General features: G+C 40.4%; 1 protein-coding gene across 2 annotated transcripts in view; it reads left to right on the plus strand.

Moving 5' to 3' along the window:
• The first annotated feature begins 20,989 nt into the window (after positions 1–20,989).
• LOC138192512 (cadherin-18-like) overlaps positions 20,990–21,087 on the plus strand; it is a 123,152-nt gene continuing 123,054 nt past the window's right edge. Inside the window, exon 1 of one of the 2 annotated variants that reach the window (XM_069139950.1) lies at positions 20,990–21,057. The gene's annotated coding sequence lies outside the window, so the exon portion shown is untranslated. The remainder of the gene's footprint in view (positions 21,058–21,087) is intronic. The other variant, XM_069139952.1, reaches the window with a different exon arrangement.

Below are 21,087 nucleotides of genomic sequence, written 5' to 3' on the forward strand. Positions count from 1 at the left end.
CAGTAACAGTATGTATGTAATATTTCCATGTTATAAAAGTATATATGTAATACTCTCATGTTGTTACAATATATACGTAATACGTTCATGTTATAACAGTATATGTGTAATACTTTCACGTTAGAACAGTATATATGTTATACTTTCATGTGATAACAGTATATACAGTGACACACAGTGATGCAGTAACAAGTGATGATGCATTAATGATAATGTGTGTTAATAATGATGTGTGTTAATGATGATGTGTGTTAATGATGATGTGTGTTAATGATGATACTGTATGTGTTAGTGATGATGTGTGTTAATGATGATGTGTGTTAATGATGATGTGTGTTAATGATGATGTGTGTTAATGATGATACTGTATGTGTTAGTGATGATGTGTGTTAGTGATGATGTGTGTTAATGATGATACTGTATGTGTTAGTGATGATGTGTGTTAGTGATGATGTGTGTTAGTGATGATGTGTGTTAGTGATGATGTGTGTTAGTGATGATGTGTTTTAGTGATGATGTGTGTTAATGATGATGTGTGTTAGTGATGATGTGTGTTAGTGATGATGTGTGTTAGTGATGATGTGTTTTAGTGATGATGTGTGTTAATGATGATACTGTATGTGTTAGTGATGATGTGTGTTAGTGATGATGTGTGTTAGTGATGATGTGTTTTAGTGATGATGTGTGTTTATGATGATACTGTATGTGTTAGTGATGATGTGTGTTAGTGATGATGTGTGTTAGTGATGATACTGTATGTGTTAGTGATGATGTGTGTTAGTGATGATAAGAGTTAGTGATGATGTGTGTTAATGATGATGTGTTTTAGTGATGATGTGTGTTAGTGATGATGTGTTTTAGTGATGATGTGTGTTAATGATGATACTGTATGTGTTAGTGATGATGTGTGTTAGTGATGATGTGTGTTAGTGATGATACTGTATGTGTTAGTGATGATGTGTGTTAATGATGATAAGAGTTAGTGATGATGTGTGTTAATGATGATGTGTTTTAGTGATGATGTGTGTTAGTGATGATGTGTGTTAGTGATGATGTGTTTTAGTGATGATGTGTGTTAATGATGATGTGTGTTAATGATGATGTGTTTTAGTGATGATGTGTGTTAGTGATGATGTGTTTTAGTGATGATGTGTGTTAATGATGATACTGTATGTGTTAGTGATGATGTGTGTTAGTGATGATGTGTGTTAGTGATGATGTGTGTTAGTGATGATGTGTGTTAATGATGATGTGTGTTAATGATGATGTGTGTTAATGATGATACTGTATGTGTTAGTGATGATGTGTGTTAATGATGATGTGTGTTAATGATGATGTGTGTTAATGATGATGTGTGTTAATGATGATACTGTATGTGTTCGTGATGATGTGTGTTAGTGATGATGTGTGTTAGTGATGATGTGTGTTAGTGATGATGTGTGTTAGTGATGATGTGTGTTAGTGATGATGTGTGTTAATGATGATACTGTATGTGTTAGTGATGATGTGTGTTAGTGATGATGTGTGTTAATGATGATACTGTATGTGTTAGTGATGATGTGTGTTAGTGATGATGTGTGTTAATGATGATACTGTATGTGTTAGTGATGATGTGTGTTAGTGATGATGTGTGTTAGTGATGATGTGTGTTAGTGATGATGTGTGTTAGTGATGATGTGTGTTAGTGATGATGTGTGTTAGTGATGATGTGTTTTAGTGATGATGTGTGTTAATGATGATGTGTGTTAGTGATGATACTGTATGTGTTAGTGATGATGTGTGTTAGTGATGATGTGTGTTAGTGATGATGTGTTTTAGTGATGATGTGTGTTTATGATGATACTGTATGTGTTAGTGATGATGTGTGTTAGTGATGATGTGTGTTAGTGATGATGTGTTTTAGTGATGATGTGTGTTTATGATGATACTGTATGTGTTAGTGATGATGTGTGTTAGTGATGATGTGTGTTAGTGATGATACTGTATGTGTTAGTGATGATGTGTGTTAGTGATGATAAGAGTTAGTGATGATGTGTGTTAATGATGATGTGTTTTAGTGATGATGTGTGTTAGTGATGATGTGTTTTAGTGATGATGTGTGTTAATGATGATACTGTATGTGTTAGTGATGATGTGTGTTAGTGATGATGTGTGTTAGTGATGATACTGTATGTGTTAGTGATGATGTGTGTTAGTGATGATGTGTGTTAATGATGATAAGAGTTAGTGATGATGTGTGTTAATGATGATGTGTTTTAGTGATGATGTGTGTTAGTGATGATGTGTGTTAGTGATGATGTGTTTTAGTGATGATGTGTGTTAATGATGATGTGTGTTAATGATGATGTGTTTTAGTGATGATGTGTGTTAGTGATGATGTGTTTTAGTGATGATGTGTGTTAATGATGATGTGTGTTAATGATGATGTGTGTTAGTGATGATGTGTGTTAATGATGATGTGTGTTAATGATGATGTGTGTTAATGATGATGTGTGTTAATGATGATGTGTGTTAGTGATGATGTGTGTTAGTGATGATGTGTGTTAGTGATGATGTGTGTTAGTGATGATGTGTGTTAATGATGATGTGTGTTAATGATGATGTGTTTTAGTGATGATGTGTGTTAGTGATGATGTGTTTTAGTGATGATGTGTGTTAATGATGATACTGTATGTGTTAGTGATGATGTGTGTTAGTGATGATGTGTGTTAGTGATGATGTGTGTTAGTGATGATGTGTTTTAGTGATGATGTGTGTTAATGATGATACTGTATGTGTTAGTGATGATGTGTGTTAGTGATGATGTGTGTTAGTGATGATGTGTGTTAGTGATGATAAGAGTTAGTGATGATGTGTGTTAATGATGATGTGTTTTAGTGATGATGTGTGTTAGTGATGATGTGTGTTAGTGATGATGTGTTTTAGTGATGATGTGTGTTAATGATGATGAGTGTTAATGATGATGTGTGTTAATGATGATGTGTTTTAGTGATGATGTGTGTTAATGATGATGAGTGTTAGTGATGATGTGTGTTAATGATGATGTGTTTTAGTGATGATGTGTGTTAGTGATGATGTGTGTTAGTGATGATGAGTGTTAGTGATGATGTGTGTTAGTGATGATGAGTGTTAGTGATGATGTGTGTTAATGATGATGAGTGTTAGTGATGATGAGTGTAAGTGATATGTTAGTGATGATGAGTGTAAGTGATATGTTAGTGATGATGTGTGTTTATGAAGATGTGTGTTAGTGATGATGAGTGTTAGTGATGATGTGTGTTAATGATGATGTGTTTTAGTGATGATGTGTGTTAGTGATGATGTGTGTTAGTGATGATGAGTGTTAGTGATGATGTGTGTTAATGATGATGAGTGTTAGTGATGATGAGTGTAAGTGATATGTTAGTGATGATGAGTGTAAGTGATATGTTAGTGATGATGTGTGTTTATGAAGATGTGTGTTAGTGATGATGAGTGTTAGTGATGATGTGTGTTAGTGATGATGAGTGTTAGTGATGATGAGTGTTAGTGATGATGAGTGTAAGTGATATGTTAATGATGATGTGTGTTAGTGATGATGTGTGTTTATGATGATGAGTGTTAATGATGATGTGTGTTAATGATGATGAGTGTTAATGATGATGTGTGTTTATGATGATGTGTGTTAGTGATGATGAGTGTTTATGATGATGTGTGTTAGTGATGATGAGTGTTAGTGATGATGAGTGTTAGTGATGATGTGTGTTAATGATGATGAGTGTTAATGATGATGTGTGTTTATGATGATGTGTGTTAGTGATGATGTGTGTTAATGATGATGTGTGTTAATGATGATGTGTGTTAGTGATGATGAGTGTTAGTGATGATGAGTGTTAGTGATGATGTGTGTTAATGATGATGAGTGTTAATGATGATGTGTGTTAGTGATGATGAGTGTTAGTGATGATGAGTGTTAATGATGATGTGTGTTTATGATGATGTGTGTTAGTGATGATGAGTGTTAGTGATGATGAGTGTTAGTGATGATGAGTGTTAGTGATGATGTGTGTTAGTGATGATGTGTGTTAGTGATGATGTGTGTTAATGATGATGAGTGTTAATGATGATGTGTGTTAATGATGATGAGTGTTAATGATGATGTGTGTTAATGATGATGAGTGTTAATGATGATGTGTGTTTATGATGATGTGTGTTAGTGATGATGAGTGTTTATGATGATGAGTGTAAGTGATATGTTAGTGATGATGTGTGTCTGTGATGATGTGTGTTAATGATGATGTGTGTTTATGAAGATGTGTGTTAGTGATGATGAGTGTTAGTGATGATGAGTGTTAGTGATGATGTGTGTTAATGATGATGAGTGTTAATGATGATGTGTGTTTATGATGATGTGTGTTAGTTATGATGTGTGTTTATGATGATGTGTGTTAGTGATGATGTGTGTTAGTGATGATGAGTGTTTATGATGATGAGTGTAAGTGATATGTTAGTGATGATGTGTGTCTGTGATGATGTGTGTTAATGATGATGTGTGTTTATGAAGATGTGTGTTAGTGATGATGAGTGTTAGTGATGATGAGTGTTAGTGATGATGTGTGTTAATGATGATGAGTGTTAATGATGATGTGTGTTTATGATGATGTGTGTTAGTGATGATGTGTGTTTATGATGATGTGTGTTAGTGATGATGTGTGTTAGTGATGATGTGTGTTAGTGATGATGTGTGTTAGTAATGATGTGTTTTAATGATGATGTGTGTAAATGATAATGTTTGTTAATGATGATGTGTTAGTGATGATGTCTGTTAATGAAGTGTGTTTCTGATGATGTGTGTTACTGATGATGTGTGTTTATGATGATGTGTGTTAATGACAATGTTTTAACGATGTGTGATAGTGTATCATCTTATTCTGGGAACATTACAATTATTCTTAGTATTTTATCATACAATATTTCTGGATGTTTTTAGAGAACATGAATCTCCCTGTAAGATTTTCTTCTCTATCTCTCTAAAGTCTTGGAGATGTGAAAACTGCAGAGCACAGATGGAAATGTGTTAATTGGATTTTAAACACTGAGTGCTCACTGAGTTGGAGACTAACTTCAGAGACATGTTGTAACCACAAGCTCACGAGGTTCATTTGAACCCAGCATTAGCTCCAGTTTTCTTCTCTGTGATTACAGTCTTAATGTTCACTCAGGGGGTGGGAAATGATCTGCTGCATGCTGACTGGTTAAAGGCTGCTCCGACAGTTTCAACTCCACGTCTGCTCCCAGGAGGATTCAATGAGTGGAAACCAGTCATGTTCAGTTTCAGTGTATCATCCAGGCACGTTCACTGCATGTTTCTACACCTGTTTGCATGAACGTACTGATGTTTTCAGAATAGAAGAAAGTCATTTCAGAAGTATTCCATGTGGAACAGTGACAGCGATCCTCAGCCAGCGTCTCTGTCTGTGTGTGAGATCACCTGAGTGGAAACAGGTGATCTCATTACCATCATTAGACTTTCAATAAGTACGCAGATCTGCCAGTCTGGACGGTCTCTCCTCATTTTACTCCAGCTTTCTGTTCCTCTATCTGCAGCTGGTCTCTGTCTCTCTGTCTCTCTGTCTCTCTGTCTCCAGACCCTGACCCTGCCTCCTCATCCTCCCTGACTCCCTTCTTTGTGCTCCTGCTCCTTGTGTGCTTCTTGTCTGCAGCACAAACATGTATTTTAACACACTGACAGCATCACATTTCCTGTTTGCACGATGGGAAATGTAGTTTCAGTGTTTCCTCCCACTTTGCCTGATGAGTGGCATTTGTTTCGAGGGAGAGATGTGGAGAGGAACCATCACCGAAATAATTTATTCAATGCGGGGACTTCTTCAAACCTTCTATTTTATTATTGAAGGTTCAGGCTGCCGACATGCTGTAAATACAAACAAGGACACAAAACACTGAGACAGCAGAGAGATGAAGCGCAGAAGGGCAGATTGTTGATGGAGATGTAACCCAAGCAAACACACAGAACTAATGAAGAGGAAGAAGAGGGAAGTGTGCCTGTCAGGTCCTCTGAGGTCAGAGCTGAGAGGAACATCTGCTGTAGAGCTGTTAGTTATTTGTACTGAAGTCACTACAAATAAATGTGCAGCTCATTTTCTTGAAACTATATTTCAGTAAAAGTTCTGCTCAGCTGTTTGTTAATGAATGCTGCAACTTAAATTTACTGTTAGATCCACACATGTTGGAGTCTCAAATCTGTGAGATATAACTTATATTTGTATATTCTGTTAATATTTACGTAAAAATAGGAGAGCACAATAGAAAAAAAATCACATAACAGTTGATTTTTTTTTTTCATTTTTCGGTAAAAGTAATGTAAGCGGTTGTATTGAGTCTTCCAGACAAACAAGAGTTAGTTATGGAGTTCCACAAGGCTCAGTGTTAGGCCCAATACTTTTTACTTTGTACATGCTTCCATTAGGAGATGTCATCAGGAAGCACTGCATCAACTTCCATTGTTATGCAGATGACACTCAGCTATATCTTGCTATAAAACCAGATGAAACTAATCAGTTAGTAAAACTTGAAGCCTGTCTAAAAGACATAAAGACCTGGATGACCAAAAACTTCCTGCTTCTAAATTCAGACAAAACAGAAGTTCTTGTACTTGGTCCTAAACACCTCAGAAACTCTTTCTGCAATCACTTAGTTACTCTAGATGACGTTGTCTTGGCCTCCAGCAAAACCGTGAGGAACCTTGGAGTCATATTTGATGAGGATTTGTCCTTTAGACACCATATAAAGCAAATCTCCAGAACTGCCTTCTTTCATCTACGTAATATTAATAAAATCAGGAAAATCCTTCCTCAGCGTGACGCAGAAAAACTCATTCATGTGTTTCTTACTTCTAGACTAGATTATTGTAATTCCTTGTTGTTAGGATGTCCAAATTACTCATTAAAAACCTGCAGCTGATCCAAAATGCTGCAGCAAAAGTACTGACGGGATTTAACAAGAGAGATCATATTTCTCCAGTTTTAGCTTCTCTTCACTGGCTTCCTGTTTAATCAAGAATAGAATTTAAAATTCTTTTGATGACTTACAAAGCTCTACATGACCAGGCTCCATCATATCTTAGAGATCTTATAGAACCATATAATCCTAGCAGAGCACTTCCGCCCACCTCTGATCCTGGTTCTGTTAACAGAGGCTCCGCCCACCTCTGATCCTGGTTCTGTCGGAGGTTTCTTCCTGTTAAAGAGAGTTTTTCTTCCCTCTGTTGGAGGTTTTTCTCCCTTAAAGAGGAGTTTTTACCACCTAGCTTATGTGGGAATTGTTGAATTGTTAAATTGTTAAATTGTTGAATTGTTGAATTGTTGAATTGTTGAATTGTTGGTTTCTCTGTATAATGTTGTAAAGTTCTGCTGTAAGGACTTTAATGTGTTAAGTGCCATGAAATAACCTGTTTTATGATTTGGCGCTATATGAATTGAATTGAATTGAATTGAATTGAATTGAATTGAATTGAATTGAATTGAATTGAATTGAATTGAAGTGAAGTGAAGTGAAGTGAAGTGAAGTGAAGTGAAGTGCAGTGAAGTCCCAGCAGCTGATCGTGATCGTGTCATCAGGTCACAGACACATGACATCTTAGTTATGTTAATAATACTCCAAACAATACATCTGCATTCAGGGAGCATCTTTCAATCTGATCTGGATCATGAAGTGAAAACTCCTCAGCTTTAAATCTTCAAGTCTCCAATCAGCCGATGAGTTCAAGTCTGCTGCTCGTCTTTTCACAGTGCAGCTACAGTATCATTCAGACCGGTCAGAAAACAACACTGTAGAACCATGAAACATGACATGCTGCTTTGTTGTTCTAAAATTAACGTAATATCTAAAGAGTGAACAGCAGACGTACAGCTTGTGTTTACAGTAAGCTTCATCTCAGTGTTCATTTTAATAACTCTCCTGTGCTGCTTCTTCCTCAGCAGCTCCCGTTGCCCTCTCAGAAGGACTTAACATCGCTCCTGGCATTTATTTATTTGTTAGTATGTTTGTTTATTTATTTATAAATCTTTCCTTCTGTCTTGGGAGTCTCTCAGCCAATTATTGTGACAGTACACTCAGCATAAAATCTCAATCCAGAGCAGAGCCTCGACAGCAGTTGATATGTGCTGCTTCAGCAGCAGCGAGGGAAACCATGTTGGGCAGAATATTAACAATAATAACGATGTGGAAGGATGATTAACAGCAGGAGGCCTTCTGCACTCACAAACACTGTGTGTGTGTGTGTGTGAGAGAGAGAGAGAGAGAGAGAGAGAGAGAGTGTGTGTGTGTGTGTGTGTGTGTGTGTGTGTGAGAGAGAGAGAGAGAGAGAGAGAGAGAGAGAGAGAGAGAGAGAGAGTGTGTGTGTGTGTGTGTGTGTGAGAGAGAGAGAGAGAGAGAGAGAGAGAGAGAGAGAGTGTGTGTGTGTGTGTGTGTGTGTGTGAGAGAGAGAGAGAGAGAGAGAGAGAGAGAGAGAGAGAGAGAGAGAGTGTGTGTGTGTGTGTGAGAGAGAGAGAGAGAGAGAGAGAGAGAGAGAGAGAGAGAGAGAGTGTGTGTGTGTGTGTGTGTGTGTGTGTGTGTGTGAGAGAGAGAGAGAGAGAGAGAGAGAGAGAGAGAGTGTGTGTGTGTGTGAGAGAGAGAGAGAGAGAGAGAGAGAGAGAGAGAGAGTGTGTGTGTGTATGTGTGTGTGTGTGTGTGTGTGTGTACTTCAATATGAGCACAGTGTTTGGAGGAACTGTGAGTCTGTATCTGACCTGCAGACTGCAGAATACGACCAGATGTAGTAGAACATCCTGGTACTGTATATACCATGTACTATACCATGTACCATGTATGTACTATATTTAACGTACTGAGTACTGGGACGTACTAGATATGTTTCTGGCATACGAAACAGGATGTTAGTGGATGATGGAACGCAGGGTTAGTGTTTTATCTTTGTTGTCAGTGATGTCACTTCCTGTAACATGATTAGATTCAGGTGCTGTTACCTCAGTGTGAGCCTGTTGATGGAGGATGAATGTTGATGTAGATTCGTGCTGACAGTTGGTGTCTCTTTCTGGCTGTAGCTGCTGTAAATGTTGTCGATGACAGATGCTGCGTTACGCTGAACATCTCTGAGTGCTGATCGTTGAGGAGGAAAGACAAGCTGAGAGTGATAGAATGAGCAGGTCATGTTACTTTAAGTGATTCAGTGAAGTCATCTAGAGACGTGACAGCATCTTCTGTTAAACTGGTCCTGTAAAGGTTTCAAACACAACACCTGCAGCTTTCTTTTAACATCTGTAGTGTTCAACAACCTTCAGGACATCATCAGCTTTACATTAATCTGGATGATGAACACTTCCTGATCAATCAAGTCACCGTGACATCAGAATCAGATTCCTTGAAAGACCAAGAAGCTTCATCAATACTGCTTTGTATTTAAACCTTCTGTCCCTAAAGCACACACGCAAATACTGCTAGTACTACAAATACTGTTAGTACTACAAATACTGTTAGTACTACAAATACTGTTAGTACTACAAATACTGCTGGTACTACAAATATTGTTGGTACTACAAATACTGTTAGTAATGCAAATACTGTTAGTACCACATATACTGCTAGTAATACAAATACTGCTAGTACTACATATACTGCTAGTAATATAAATACTGCTAGTAATACAAATGCTGCTAGTACTGCTGTCCCTGTACAAGTACTGTGACCAGAAATGAGCAGAAACAGTTTCTCATTCTTTTAAGAGTTCAATTATGAAAAGTTAAACAAGGAGCCTTTAGTGAACAGGAAGTGGAGGTGAACCGCTGCCTGACATGTTGTCATGATATACCAGTTACTCATGATTCTTTTCAATATGGATGGATGTACCTGTCACAGCTGGTAAAACACTTTACAGCTTATATTCCTAAGAATGATTGTGAGCATCCTTCTTTCCATTGAAGCCCAACAGTTCCGATTTCAAACCTCTTCAGTGATATCAGTGGGTTGAAGGTTGATTTCTGCCTGCATGAGTGTAAACTGTGGTTGAAAACAGATGGGAGGAAATGTAAACCCCCTGCTCTGTCTAGCATGACCTACATTAACCATGAACTGACTTATTGTTGCACTGAGAGAGTATCTCTACCTTTTACTACAAACGTTATCATGCCGAGTGATGTCACACCGACTTCTCTGAACACTCACAAACCTCACACTTTCCGATTGGGAAACTCCCAGTTGGACAGGCGTTCAGGTGATTTCTAACGCCCACTAAGTTTCCCACTTCCCAGTTGGTAATGAACGCACCATTAGACTGTTTTAGATAAATGTAACAATTAACTAGCACCTGAGTGCAGGTTAGAATAAATTCAAGCAAAGAGGGATTACAGGTGGCAGCTGTATGACTGATGCTGTTGTCAGAGCAACATGGAAGGATGAATTCACCCCTGAACATAGTTCCCGACCACCGCACCTCCTCCTGGTGGAGTAACATTTAATAAAACAAATATTCACAAGTATTTTTAAATTAAACCTTCTGTGAGAAGATGTTCAGACAGAGAAGCACAGCACAGCGAAGTATTGAAAGACACGCTTACATATTATTGAAATTAGTTTTTTTTTTTTTTTTTAAAGAACATTTATTTCAGAATTGTGCATTTTGGCACTTTGTGTATTATGAAACAGTGCAAAAGCAGCGTTATATTTTACACAGAAACATTGCTCAATAAAGTAACTCAACCTGTAACTAAACATGATTAAATGAATTCCTAACCCTAGTTTACATGACTTTGATGTGACAGTTTTAATAAAACGTCATCTCTGTCCCAACATATGGTGTGGTGTTGCGTCACTGCTGTCGTCAGACAACATAACACCGCTGGACTCACAGTGACAGAGATACGAGGACGGAGGAAGAAGAGGAGGAGCACAGCCATCAGGTCAGAGGAAGAGCCCATCCATCACTCCCTAATGCGTCTGACACCAGAATATCAGGAGGAAAGTAAAGCAGAGCTCTGAGAGGACAGCTGTCATGTCTTCACACTGCTGCCACCCTAAAGGACACGTGTCACTCTGTGTGGAAGACAGACATGTGGAATCTGTCCTCCTCCTCTCCTTTCAAACATATCTGTGTCCATCATGTTTATTCTCTCAGTGAATGATGCACCAGCCTGATGGGATGTTGGATTTCAAAACCTTCCTTTAATTGCTCTCTTCCTCCCTCCTACATGTCACTGTCACAGTTAATAAGCAGCTTTGCTGATAACAATCATTTTTGGGTGCATGGCGTCTGAATCCTTTTCCAGTAAAATATAAAGACAAGATAATGTTGGAGCAGCAGAATGAGAATGAAATGCAGAGAAGGGATGTCACGTTAGTGGAAGGAGCCGGGCCTCTGTTGGTAATGTAACTGACGTATAGGCACATTAAAGCAGAGCGAGGGCTGACAGGAGCTGAGAGGAGCTGCAGATAAGAAAGAGAAGGAAGGAGGGACGAGGACACTCCAACGTCTCCTCAGCAGGACGAGCTCTGAACTCTGAAGGGATTAGAAAACCTCATTCTGTTTGAGGCCTTCACATTTGTGATGTAGAAAAGAAAATTCAGGCAGTTTTGTGTTATTTTTTCCCATTAGAAAAAGATGTGCCACAACTTCATCCTGTGCTGGCGATGAATGTTTGATTTGTTAATGAATTGCTGTCAGCCAACAATACAGAGCACCGTCCCACTGAGAGCAGCACAACGAACTCTAGTCCTAACATCCAGTTTACTACCACAGGCTCTCCTCTAGAAACGGCCTGCTCGCAGCCTTGCTATGGTTGCTATGATACCGACTATCTGCAAAAGTAACAGTTAATTTATGTGTTGAAAGAAACTAATTTAACAGATAGTTTGTGTTATCAACAAACACTGAGTGTCAAAATGTCAAAAAAGGACTAACAGATGAACCAGTCTGTTGCAGAATAGTTCTATCTATGGCCATGAAGATGTCTGCATCTCTATCCAGCTAAAAACAGAGATAAGCAAGTAATAATGTAAACTGTACTCATTATATTTGTTAACTGATCCACATCTGTGTCCTCACTAACTTTAAAATCATCAGATCTAAAAAATAAAAGTCATCGACGGACAACCAGCATGCCGAGATACACAGAATTCAATCAAAGTGACCAAACTGACTGCATGCAGACTGGGAGGATGCTGCAGACTCGGTGCTGTACATAAACAGGTTTCATACGACTAATTATAATTATGTTAAAGGAGCAGTGTGGAGGACATAGCAGCATCACTCGCTCTTCTCACCGTCCCTTCCTTCATTTCAGAGAAATTTGGTGGCAAAGAAAGTGATTATAAACTAAGAGGATGAGTGTTTGGTTTGTCTTCTCTGGTCTGATAAACATGAAGAGGACCAACTGAATATGTACATATACATGAATATGATATGATATACACACGTGGACAAAATTGTTGGTACCCTTCCGTTAAAGAAAGAAAAACCCACAATGGTCACTGAAATAACTTGAAACTGACAAAAGTAATAATAAATAAAACATTTACTGAAAATGAACTAATGAAAATCAGACATTGCTTTTGAATTGTGGTTCAACAGAATCATTTAAAAAAACAAACTAATGAAAATGGCCTGGAAAAAAATGATGGTACCCTTCACTTACTATTTTGTTGCACAATCTTTTGAGGCAATCACTGCAATCAAGCGATTTCTGTAACTCTCAAGGAGACTTCCTCACCTGTCAACAGGTATTTTGTCCCTCTCCTCGTGAACTAACTGCTCCAGCTGTCTCAGGTCTTCTCCAGACTGCATGTTTCAGCTCCTTCCACAGATGTTCAATAGGATTTAGATCAGGGCTCATAGAAGGCCACTTCAGAATAGTCCAATGTTTTGCTCTTAGCCATTCTTGACTGTTTTTAGCTGTGTTTTGGATCATTACCCTGCTGGAGGACCGATGACCTGCGACTGAGACCAAGCTTTCTGACACTGGGCAGCACATTTCACCCCAGAATGCCTTGATAGTCTTGAGCTTTCATTGTACGCTGCACAGATTCAAGACTCCCTGTGCCAGATGCAGCAAAGCAGCCCCAGAACATAACCGAGCCTCCTCCATGTTTTACAGTAGGAACAGTGTTCTTTTCTTTATATGCTTCATTTTTGCGTCTGTGAACATCGAGCTGATGTGACTTGCCAAAAAGCTCCAGTTTGGTCTCATCTATTCTCCCAGAAGCTTTGTGGCTCGTCAATATGCATTTTGGCAAATTCCAGTCTCGCTTTTTTAATGATTTGCTCAACTGTGGTGTCCTCCTCGGTCGTCTTCCATGAAGTCCACTTTGGCTGAAACAGCGACGGATGGTGGTGTCTGACACTGATGTACCTTGACCTTGGAGTTCACCTCTAATCTCTGGAAGTTGTTCTGGGCTCTTTGGTTACCATTCGTATTATCCGTCTCTTCAATTTGTCATAAATTGTCCTCTTGCGGCCGCGTCCAGGGAGGTTGGCTACAGTCCTGTGGACTTTAAACTTCTGAATAATATGTGCAGCTGTAGTCACAGGAACATCAAGCTGCTTGGAGATGGTCTTATAGTCTTTATGTTATGATGTGAGGTGTAACAGGACCCAAACACAGGATCACAGACTCGGGTAGAAGTTCAGAACAGTCTTTATTGAACACAGGTGGTACCTGCAGAGTCTATTTCCTCATCTGACGTCACGGTGAGCGTATTGCATCACTTCCTGTCTACAAACATTGTGACTAGTGTTACTTCTGTTATTTCAGCTTCTCTTCCTGAATTCTACGTATCTAAATCTCTATCTATATATATCTATATATATATATATACGTATCTAAATCTCTATCTATATATATACGTATCTAAATCTCTCCACTTCTTCTCATCTCAAGTTAAAACTCACGTTTGCTCTTCTTGAACAATTCTGCTGTTAAATCTTTGACCAACGTTCACTAACTTGGTGTTTTGGTGCTGCTAGCTTAGCAGTTAGCAACGTCTTCCCTCTCCCTCCTCCTCTTCTGGTTTTTCCTGCTCAGTGTGACATGTTTAGTTACAACCCTGTCTCCTTAATGAGGAGGAGGAGGAGGAGGAGGAGGAGGAAGAGGAAGAGGAAGAGGAGGGGGAGGAAGAAGAGGAGGAGGAGGAGTAGTGTAGTTAGGGCTCTGGAGACCAGGGTCACCGAGGAGGAGGAGGAGGAGGAGGGAGAAGAGGAGGATGATGATGAGGAGGAGGAGGAGGAGTAGTGTAGTTAGGGCTCTGGAGGGTCACAGAATTAGAATCACTGCTGTGGACCATGCTAAACAACCAGCCAGCTGGAGGAGCTTCTCAGGGAGGAGGGGGGGGGGTAAGGGGTGTACAGCTGTCTTCCAGGGGACATAGTCGGATGTCTTCCAGGGGCCAGAGTCGGATGTCTTCCCGGGGACATAGTCGGATGTCTTCCCGGGGACAGAGTCGGATGTCTTCCCGGGGACATAGTCGGATGTCTTCCCGGGGACATAGTCGGATGTCTTCCCGGGGACAGAGACGGATGTCTTCCCGGGGCCAGAGTCGGATGTCGTCCCGGGGACAGAGTCAGATGTCGTCCCGGGGACAGAGTCAGATGTTTTCCAGGGGACAGAGTCAGATGTCTTCCAGGGGACAGAGTCAGATGTCTTCCCGGGGACATAGTCAGATGTCTTCAGAGTCAGTTGTCTTCCAGGGGACAGAGTCAGATGTTTTCCAGGGGACAGAGTCAGATGTCGTCCCAGGGACAGAGTCAGATGTCTTCCAGGGGACAGAATCAGATGTCTTCCAGGGGACAGAGCGGGCGATATTGAATCAAACCTGAAACTGCTGACTAAGGCTAATCATAAATCCAGTCAGATTGTTATTAACGTCGGCAGTAACGACACCCGGTTACACCAATCGGAGGTCACTAAAGTTCATCTTGAATCGGTGTGAAACTTTTGAAAAACAACGTGGGACTCTAGTTTTCTCTGGACCCCTTCCTAACCGGACCAGTGATGATATGTTTAGCCGTACGTCTTCACTTCACCGCTGGTTGTCGAGGTGATGTCCCGCTAACAATGTGGGCTTCATTAACAACTGGAATACTTTCTGGGGAAAACCTGGTCTGATCCGGAGAGACGGCATCCATCCTACTTTGGATGGTGCAGCTCTTCTTTCTAGAAACATGGCCATGTCTCTTAACAGCCCTAAAACCTGACATCCAGGGTTGAGGCCAGGACGCAGAGCTGCAGTCTTACAGCTCCTCTGCAGCTTCTTTAGAGCTGTCACTCACCCAAAACCTTCAACATCCTGTAGAGGTTGTGTCTGTACCCAGACCACCGATATTTAAACAACTCAACAAAAGATATGTCAATAAAAATGGAATAAAAATGGATCCTACCAAATTCATGGATCAAAAAAAAAAATTACAATTAAAAGCGGATTATTAAATATGACATCTCTCTGGTCTAAATCTCTGTTAGTAAATGACTTGATAACTGATCATCAGATTGATTTACTCTGTCTCACAGAGACCTGGCTGCAACAGGAAGAATATGTTAGGATTAATGAAGCAACTCCTCCCAGTCATATTCATTATCATATTCCTAGAGATTCAGGAGGAGGAGGAGGAGGAGGAGGAGGAGCAGGAAGAGGAGGAGGAGGAGGAGGGGGAGGAGGAGGAGGAGGAGGATGAAGAGGAGGAGGAGGATGAAGAGGAGGAGGAGGAGGAGGAGGAGGAGGAGTGGCAGCAATCTTCCACTCAAGTTTATCAATTAATCCAAAGCCTAAACTGAGTTATAAATCATTTGAGAGTCTGACTCTTAGTCTCTCACCCAAACTGGAAAGCAGAGAAACGGATTGTATTGTTGTTGTTTATCTCCCACCTGGTCCTTATTCAGAGTTTCTAACTGAACTCTGACTTTTGATCAGATTTAGTGCTGAGTTCAGATAAAGTGATGATAGTGGGAGACTTTAACATTCATGTTGACGTGGACAACGACAGCCTCAGTTCTACTTTCAGCTCATTATTAGATTCTATAGGCTTTTATCAGAATGTAAATAAACCCTGTCACCGTGGTAACCACACCCTCCATCTGGTTCTGTCGTATGGGATGGAAACTGAAAATGTAATAGTATTTCCTCAAAACCCTGTTTTGTCGGACCACTTCTTATTAACATCTGAAGTTCCAATAATGGACGACACAGCATGTGGGAATAAATCCCACTACAGTAGATGTCTGTCAGATGATGTCGTGGCCAAGTTTAAGGAAGCAGTTACATGTTTATCCTCTTCGATGCCGTGTGTTAAAGCAGTGGAAGACATCTACGTTGATCTTAGTCCCACACTAGTGGATCATCTGGTAGAAAACACTGCAGTATCTCTGCTACAACTCTAGATGATGTCACCCCTCTGAAGAAGAGAGTCATGAACCAGAGGAAGTTGTCTCCGTGGTACAACTCAGAACTACGCTCTGCTAGGCAGCGACTAGAAAGATGGAAAGGAAATGGAGTTCCACTAATTTAGAAGAATTTCACCTGCCTGGAAGGAGAGTCTAATATTATATAAGAAAGCTCTTGGTAAGGCCAGAACTTTATATTATTCATCATTAATAGAGGACAACAAGAACAACCCCAGGTTTCTTTTCATCACTGTAGCAGGCTGACAAAGAGTCCCAGTTCTGTTGAGTCCTCTATTCCTTCAGCTCTCAGCAGTAATGACTTCATTAACTTCTTTACTAATAAAATTCTTACTATCAGGGAGAGAATCGGGCCGACCCTTCCTGACACCATCACTGATGTGATGTTAAGCAACAGCAGCCCTGAAAGCAACTGTAGGACCAGATGTAAACTTGGAACATTTCTCTCCTGTTGAGCTCTCTGAGTTAACTAGAATTATTTCTTCATCTGGATCCTCTAGCTGTCTGTTAGATCTCATCCCAACTAAACTTTTGAAGGAAGTCTTCCCTTTAATTAATACTTCCATATTAGATCAGATCAACCTATCTATTATAACCGGCTGTGTACCGCAGGCTTTTAAAGTGGCTGTAATTAAACCTTTACTTAAAAAGACGACTCTTGATCAGCTGTTTTAGGAAACTACAGACCAATTTACAACCTGACGTTTATTTCTAAAATCCTTGAAAAAGTTGTTTCAAATCAACTTTGTGATCATTTACAAAGGAATGATCTGTTTGAAGATGTTCAGTCTTTAGAGTTCATCATAGCACAGAAACAGCTCTGGTGAAAGTTACTAACGACCTTTTCTTAGCCTCAGATAATGGACTCGTCTCTGTACTTGTTCTTCTGGACCTCAGTGCTACTTTTGATACGATTGATCATACGATCTTATTACAGAGATTAGAAGACGTTACGAGGATTAAAGGAACTGCATTAGACTGGTTCAAATCCTACTTATCAGATAGATTCCAGTTTGTCCATGTCAACAATGAGTCTTCCAGACAAACAAGAGTTAGTTATGGAGTTCCACAAGGCTCAGTGTTAGGCCCAATACTTTTTACTTTGTACATGCTTCCATTAGCAGATGTCATCAGGAAGCACTGCATCAACTTCCATTGTTATGCAGATGACACTCAGCTATATCTTTCTATAAAACCAGATGAAACTAATCAGTTAGTAAAACTTGAAGCCTGTCTAAAAGACATAAAGGCCTGGATGACCAAAAACTTCCTGTTTCTAAATTCAGACAAAACAGAAGTTCTTGTACTTGGTCCTAAACACCTCAGAAACTCTTTCTGTAATCACTTAGTTACTCTAGATGACGTTGTCTTGGCCTCCAGCAAAACTGTGAGGAACCTTGGAGTCATCATTGATGAGGATTTGTCCTTTAGACACCGTATAAAGCAAATGTCCAGAACTGCCTTCTTTCATCTACGTAATATTAATAAAATCAGGAAAATCCTTCCTCAGCGTGACGCAGAAAAACTCATTCATGTGTTTGTTACTTCTAGACTAGATTATTGTAATTCCTTGTTGTTAGGATGTCCAAATTACTCATTAAAAACCTGCAGCTGATCCAAAATGCTGCAGCAAGAGTACTGACGGGATTTATCAAGAGAGATCATATTTCTCCAGTTTTATCTTCTCTTCACTGGCTTCCTGTGAAATCAAGAATAGAGTTTAAAATTATCTTGATGACTTACAAAGCTCTACATGACCAGGCTCCATCATATCTTAGAGATCTTATAGAACCATATAATCCCAGCAGAGCACTTCTCTCTCAGTATGCTGGTCTACTTGTGGTTCCTAGAGTTTCCAGAAGTAGAATGGGAGGCGGAGCTTCAGTTTTCAGGCTCCTCCCCTGTGGAACCAGCTCCCAGTTTGTGTTGGAGGGGCAGAAACCCTCTCTAGCTTTAAGATTAGACTCAAAACGTTCCTTCTTGATAAAGCCTATAGTTAGGGCTGGCTTAGGTAGACCTGAACCAACCCTTAGTTATGCTGTTATAGGCCGAGGCTGCTGGAGGACCTCGTTACATGCTGATCTTCTTTTCTTTCCTCCTACTCTTTAACTGACTCATACCTCACCACCTTCTTCTCTCCCATAGTTTCTTCTTATTATCTGTTGTCTCCATTCAGTTCCTTCACTCGTATAGTTTCTGTTCTTTCTTTTCCAGATGTCCCGTCATGGAGCTGCATGTCTCTGCTCTGTGATTGTCGTCTCCACCAACAGTTCTTCTCTTCTATCTCTATGCTGTCCTTTTCTGTCTCTGCTCTCCTCTCACCCCAACCGGTCGAGGCAGATGCTCCGCCCACCTCTGATCCTGGTTCTGTTGACAGATGCTCCGCCCACCTCTGATCCCGGTTCTGTTAACAGATGCTCCGCCCACCTCTGAGCCTGGTTCTGTTAACAGATGTTCTCCACCTCTGATCCTGGTTCTGTTGGAGGTTTCTTCCTGTTAAAGGGAGTTTTTTTTCCCCTTTGTTGGAGGTTTTTCTCCCTTAAAGAGGAGTTTTTTTTCCCTCCTAGCTTATGTGGGAATTGTTGAATTGTTGGTTTCTCTGTATAATATGTAAAATTCTGCTGTAAAGACTTTAATATGTTAAGTGCCATGAAATAACCTGTGTTGTGATTTGGCGCTATGTAAATAAAGTTGAATTGAATTTCATCCCGAGTCAGGAGGGCAACTCAACCGACTCTCACCGGGGGGGGAGGAACACTGGCAGGACTGCTGGTAGGACAGCCGGCGGGAGCGTTGTCCGGTAGCGCTGGCTGGTACTGGAGCAGGACCGGGGACGGACGGACAGACTCACTGGCTCCGACAGGCGATTCTGCAGCACCTGGTATTCCCAGGTGGTCTCCTATCTAACCAATCTATACTAACCAGGTCCGACCCTGCTTAGCTCCGGAGATCAGCCGAGATTGGGAGCACTGACTGATAGCACGGACTGGAAGCAGAATGAGAGCAGGAGCAGGAACAGGAGGAACGGGAACAGGAGGAACGGGAACAGATGGACGGGTGACTGGCGGTGACTGGTGGTCCTGGCGGTGACTAGCAGGAACTCTCAGTATGGACCGACCCCCGATGACTGCAGGACAGATATAGTCTGGTGAGGTGATCAGTGGAATCAGACACCTGCAGGTGGTGATTGGGGAGAGTGGTAGCAGCTGCTGAGACCGGTGAGGGGCGTGGCCATGGGAGGTGACAGGAGGCGGGGAGAGGAGGACACAGGACACATGGGGACACAATAACAAACAAGGGAAAGACAGAAAACATGAGGAGAGGTGATTGGGGACAAAACAGAGGAGCAAACAGGAACCCTGACACTTTACCTTTAACATGCTCTCTCCTTAGCTTTCTGTGATCCATGTTCAGTGTGGTACACACCATCATACCAAACGGCACAGTGACTGCTTTTCTCCCTTTAAATAGGCAGACTGACTGATTATAAGTTTGAAGACACCTGTGATGCTAATTAGAGGACACACCTCCATCTAACATGTCCCTATGGTCAAATTATTTTCAATATTTTCTAGGGGTACCATCATTTTTTTCCAGGCCATTTTCATTAGTTTGTTTTTTAAAATGATTCTGTTGAACCACAATTCAAAAGTAATGTCTGTTTTGCATTAGTTCATTTTCAGTAAATGTTTTATTTATTATTACTTTTGTCAGTCTGAAGTTATTTCAGTGACCATTGCGGGTTTTTCTTTCTTTAACGGAAGGGTACCAACAATTTGTCCACGTGTGTATATGAAGGTCTGGTGATTATAAACTGTTGAAAACATGATACATGAAGTCTTCATAAACATAATCTGACTCGTTAGTGTGTAGAAGAGGTTACATATGTAAGCAGGTTCTATGAGATCTGTCAATGATCAATCTGCATTGTGTGTGAGAGTACTACTGCATAATCAGGAGGTTAGTGGGGCCTCCTGATTGGTCAGAGAAGTCCATCCATGGTCTGAAATATGGATGAGAGGACCAGCTGATTGATGTTCTACATTTTGATCAACGAGGAGACGCTCTGAGATATTTAGTGTGAGTCTGCTGACAGAGGATGTGTTGGATTACTGACATCTGCTGCCTGTTTGTCCATCTAACAGAGACTTCTTCTTCTACAGCAGAAAAACACAGATCTGGAATCAGCTGGGTTTTATTATATCTTTATTTGATATGGTGTTTAAAATGTGTCCTCAAACATTTCAAATGAAAACTCTTCTGATTAGTTTATCTGAGTTGATGTTGACTTATTATTGAGTAACTATTTCCAACTATAGCAGTGATTGTTTGTGCAGACTGTAAACGGATGTAAACGCCATTATATGCATCACCTCAGTCATAAATATATATTTCAGCACAGATATGACTAAAATAAAGGAAAAAGGGTTACTACAGGGAGAGAGAGGGGGGAGACAGGGAGAGAGAGGGAGAGAGAGAGAGAGAGAGAGAGGCGTGTTTTATTCTGCTACAGACACAGAGAGCTGCTGGTGAGGCAGCAGATAGAATAGAGAGAAACAGAGAAACAGAGAAACGCAGCGTGAGGACAGACTCTGAATACATCGATCTGCAGGAGGTAAATACTACCACTCCATTCATCCTCCTC

The sequence above is a fragment of the Embiotoca jacksoni genome, unplaced genomic scaffold (assembly GCF_022577435.1).
Source record: "Embiotoca jacksoni isolate LCO1_2020_lvr unplaced genomic scaffold, fEmbJac1.0.p SCAF_88, whole genome shotgun sequence".
Classification (NCBI taxonomy): Eukaryota; Metazoa; Chordata; class Actinopteri; family Embiotocidae; genus Embiotoca; species Embiotoca jacksoni.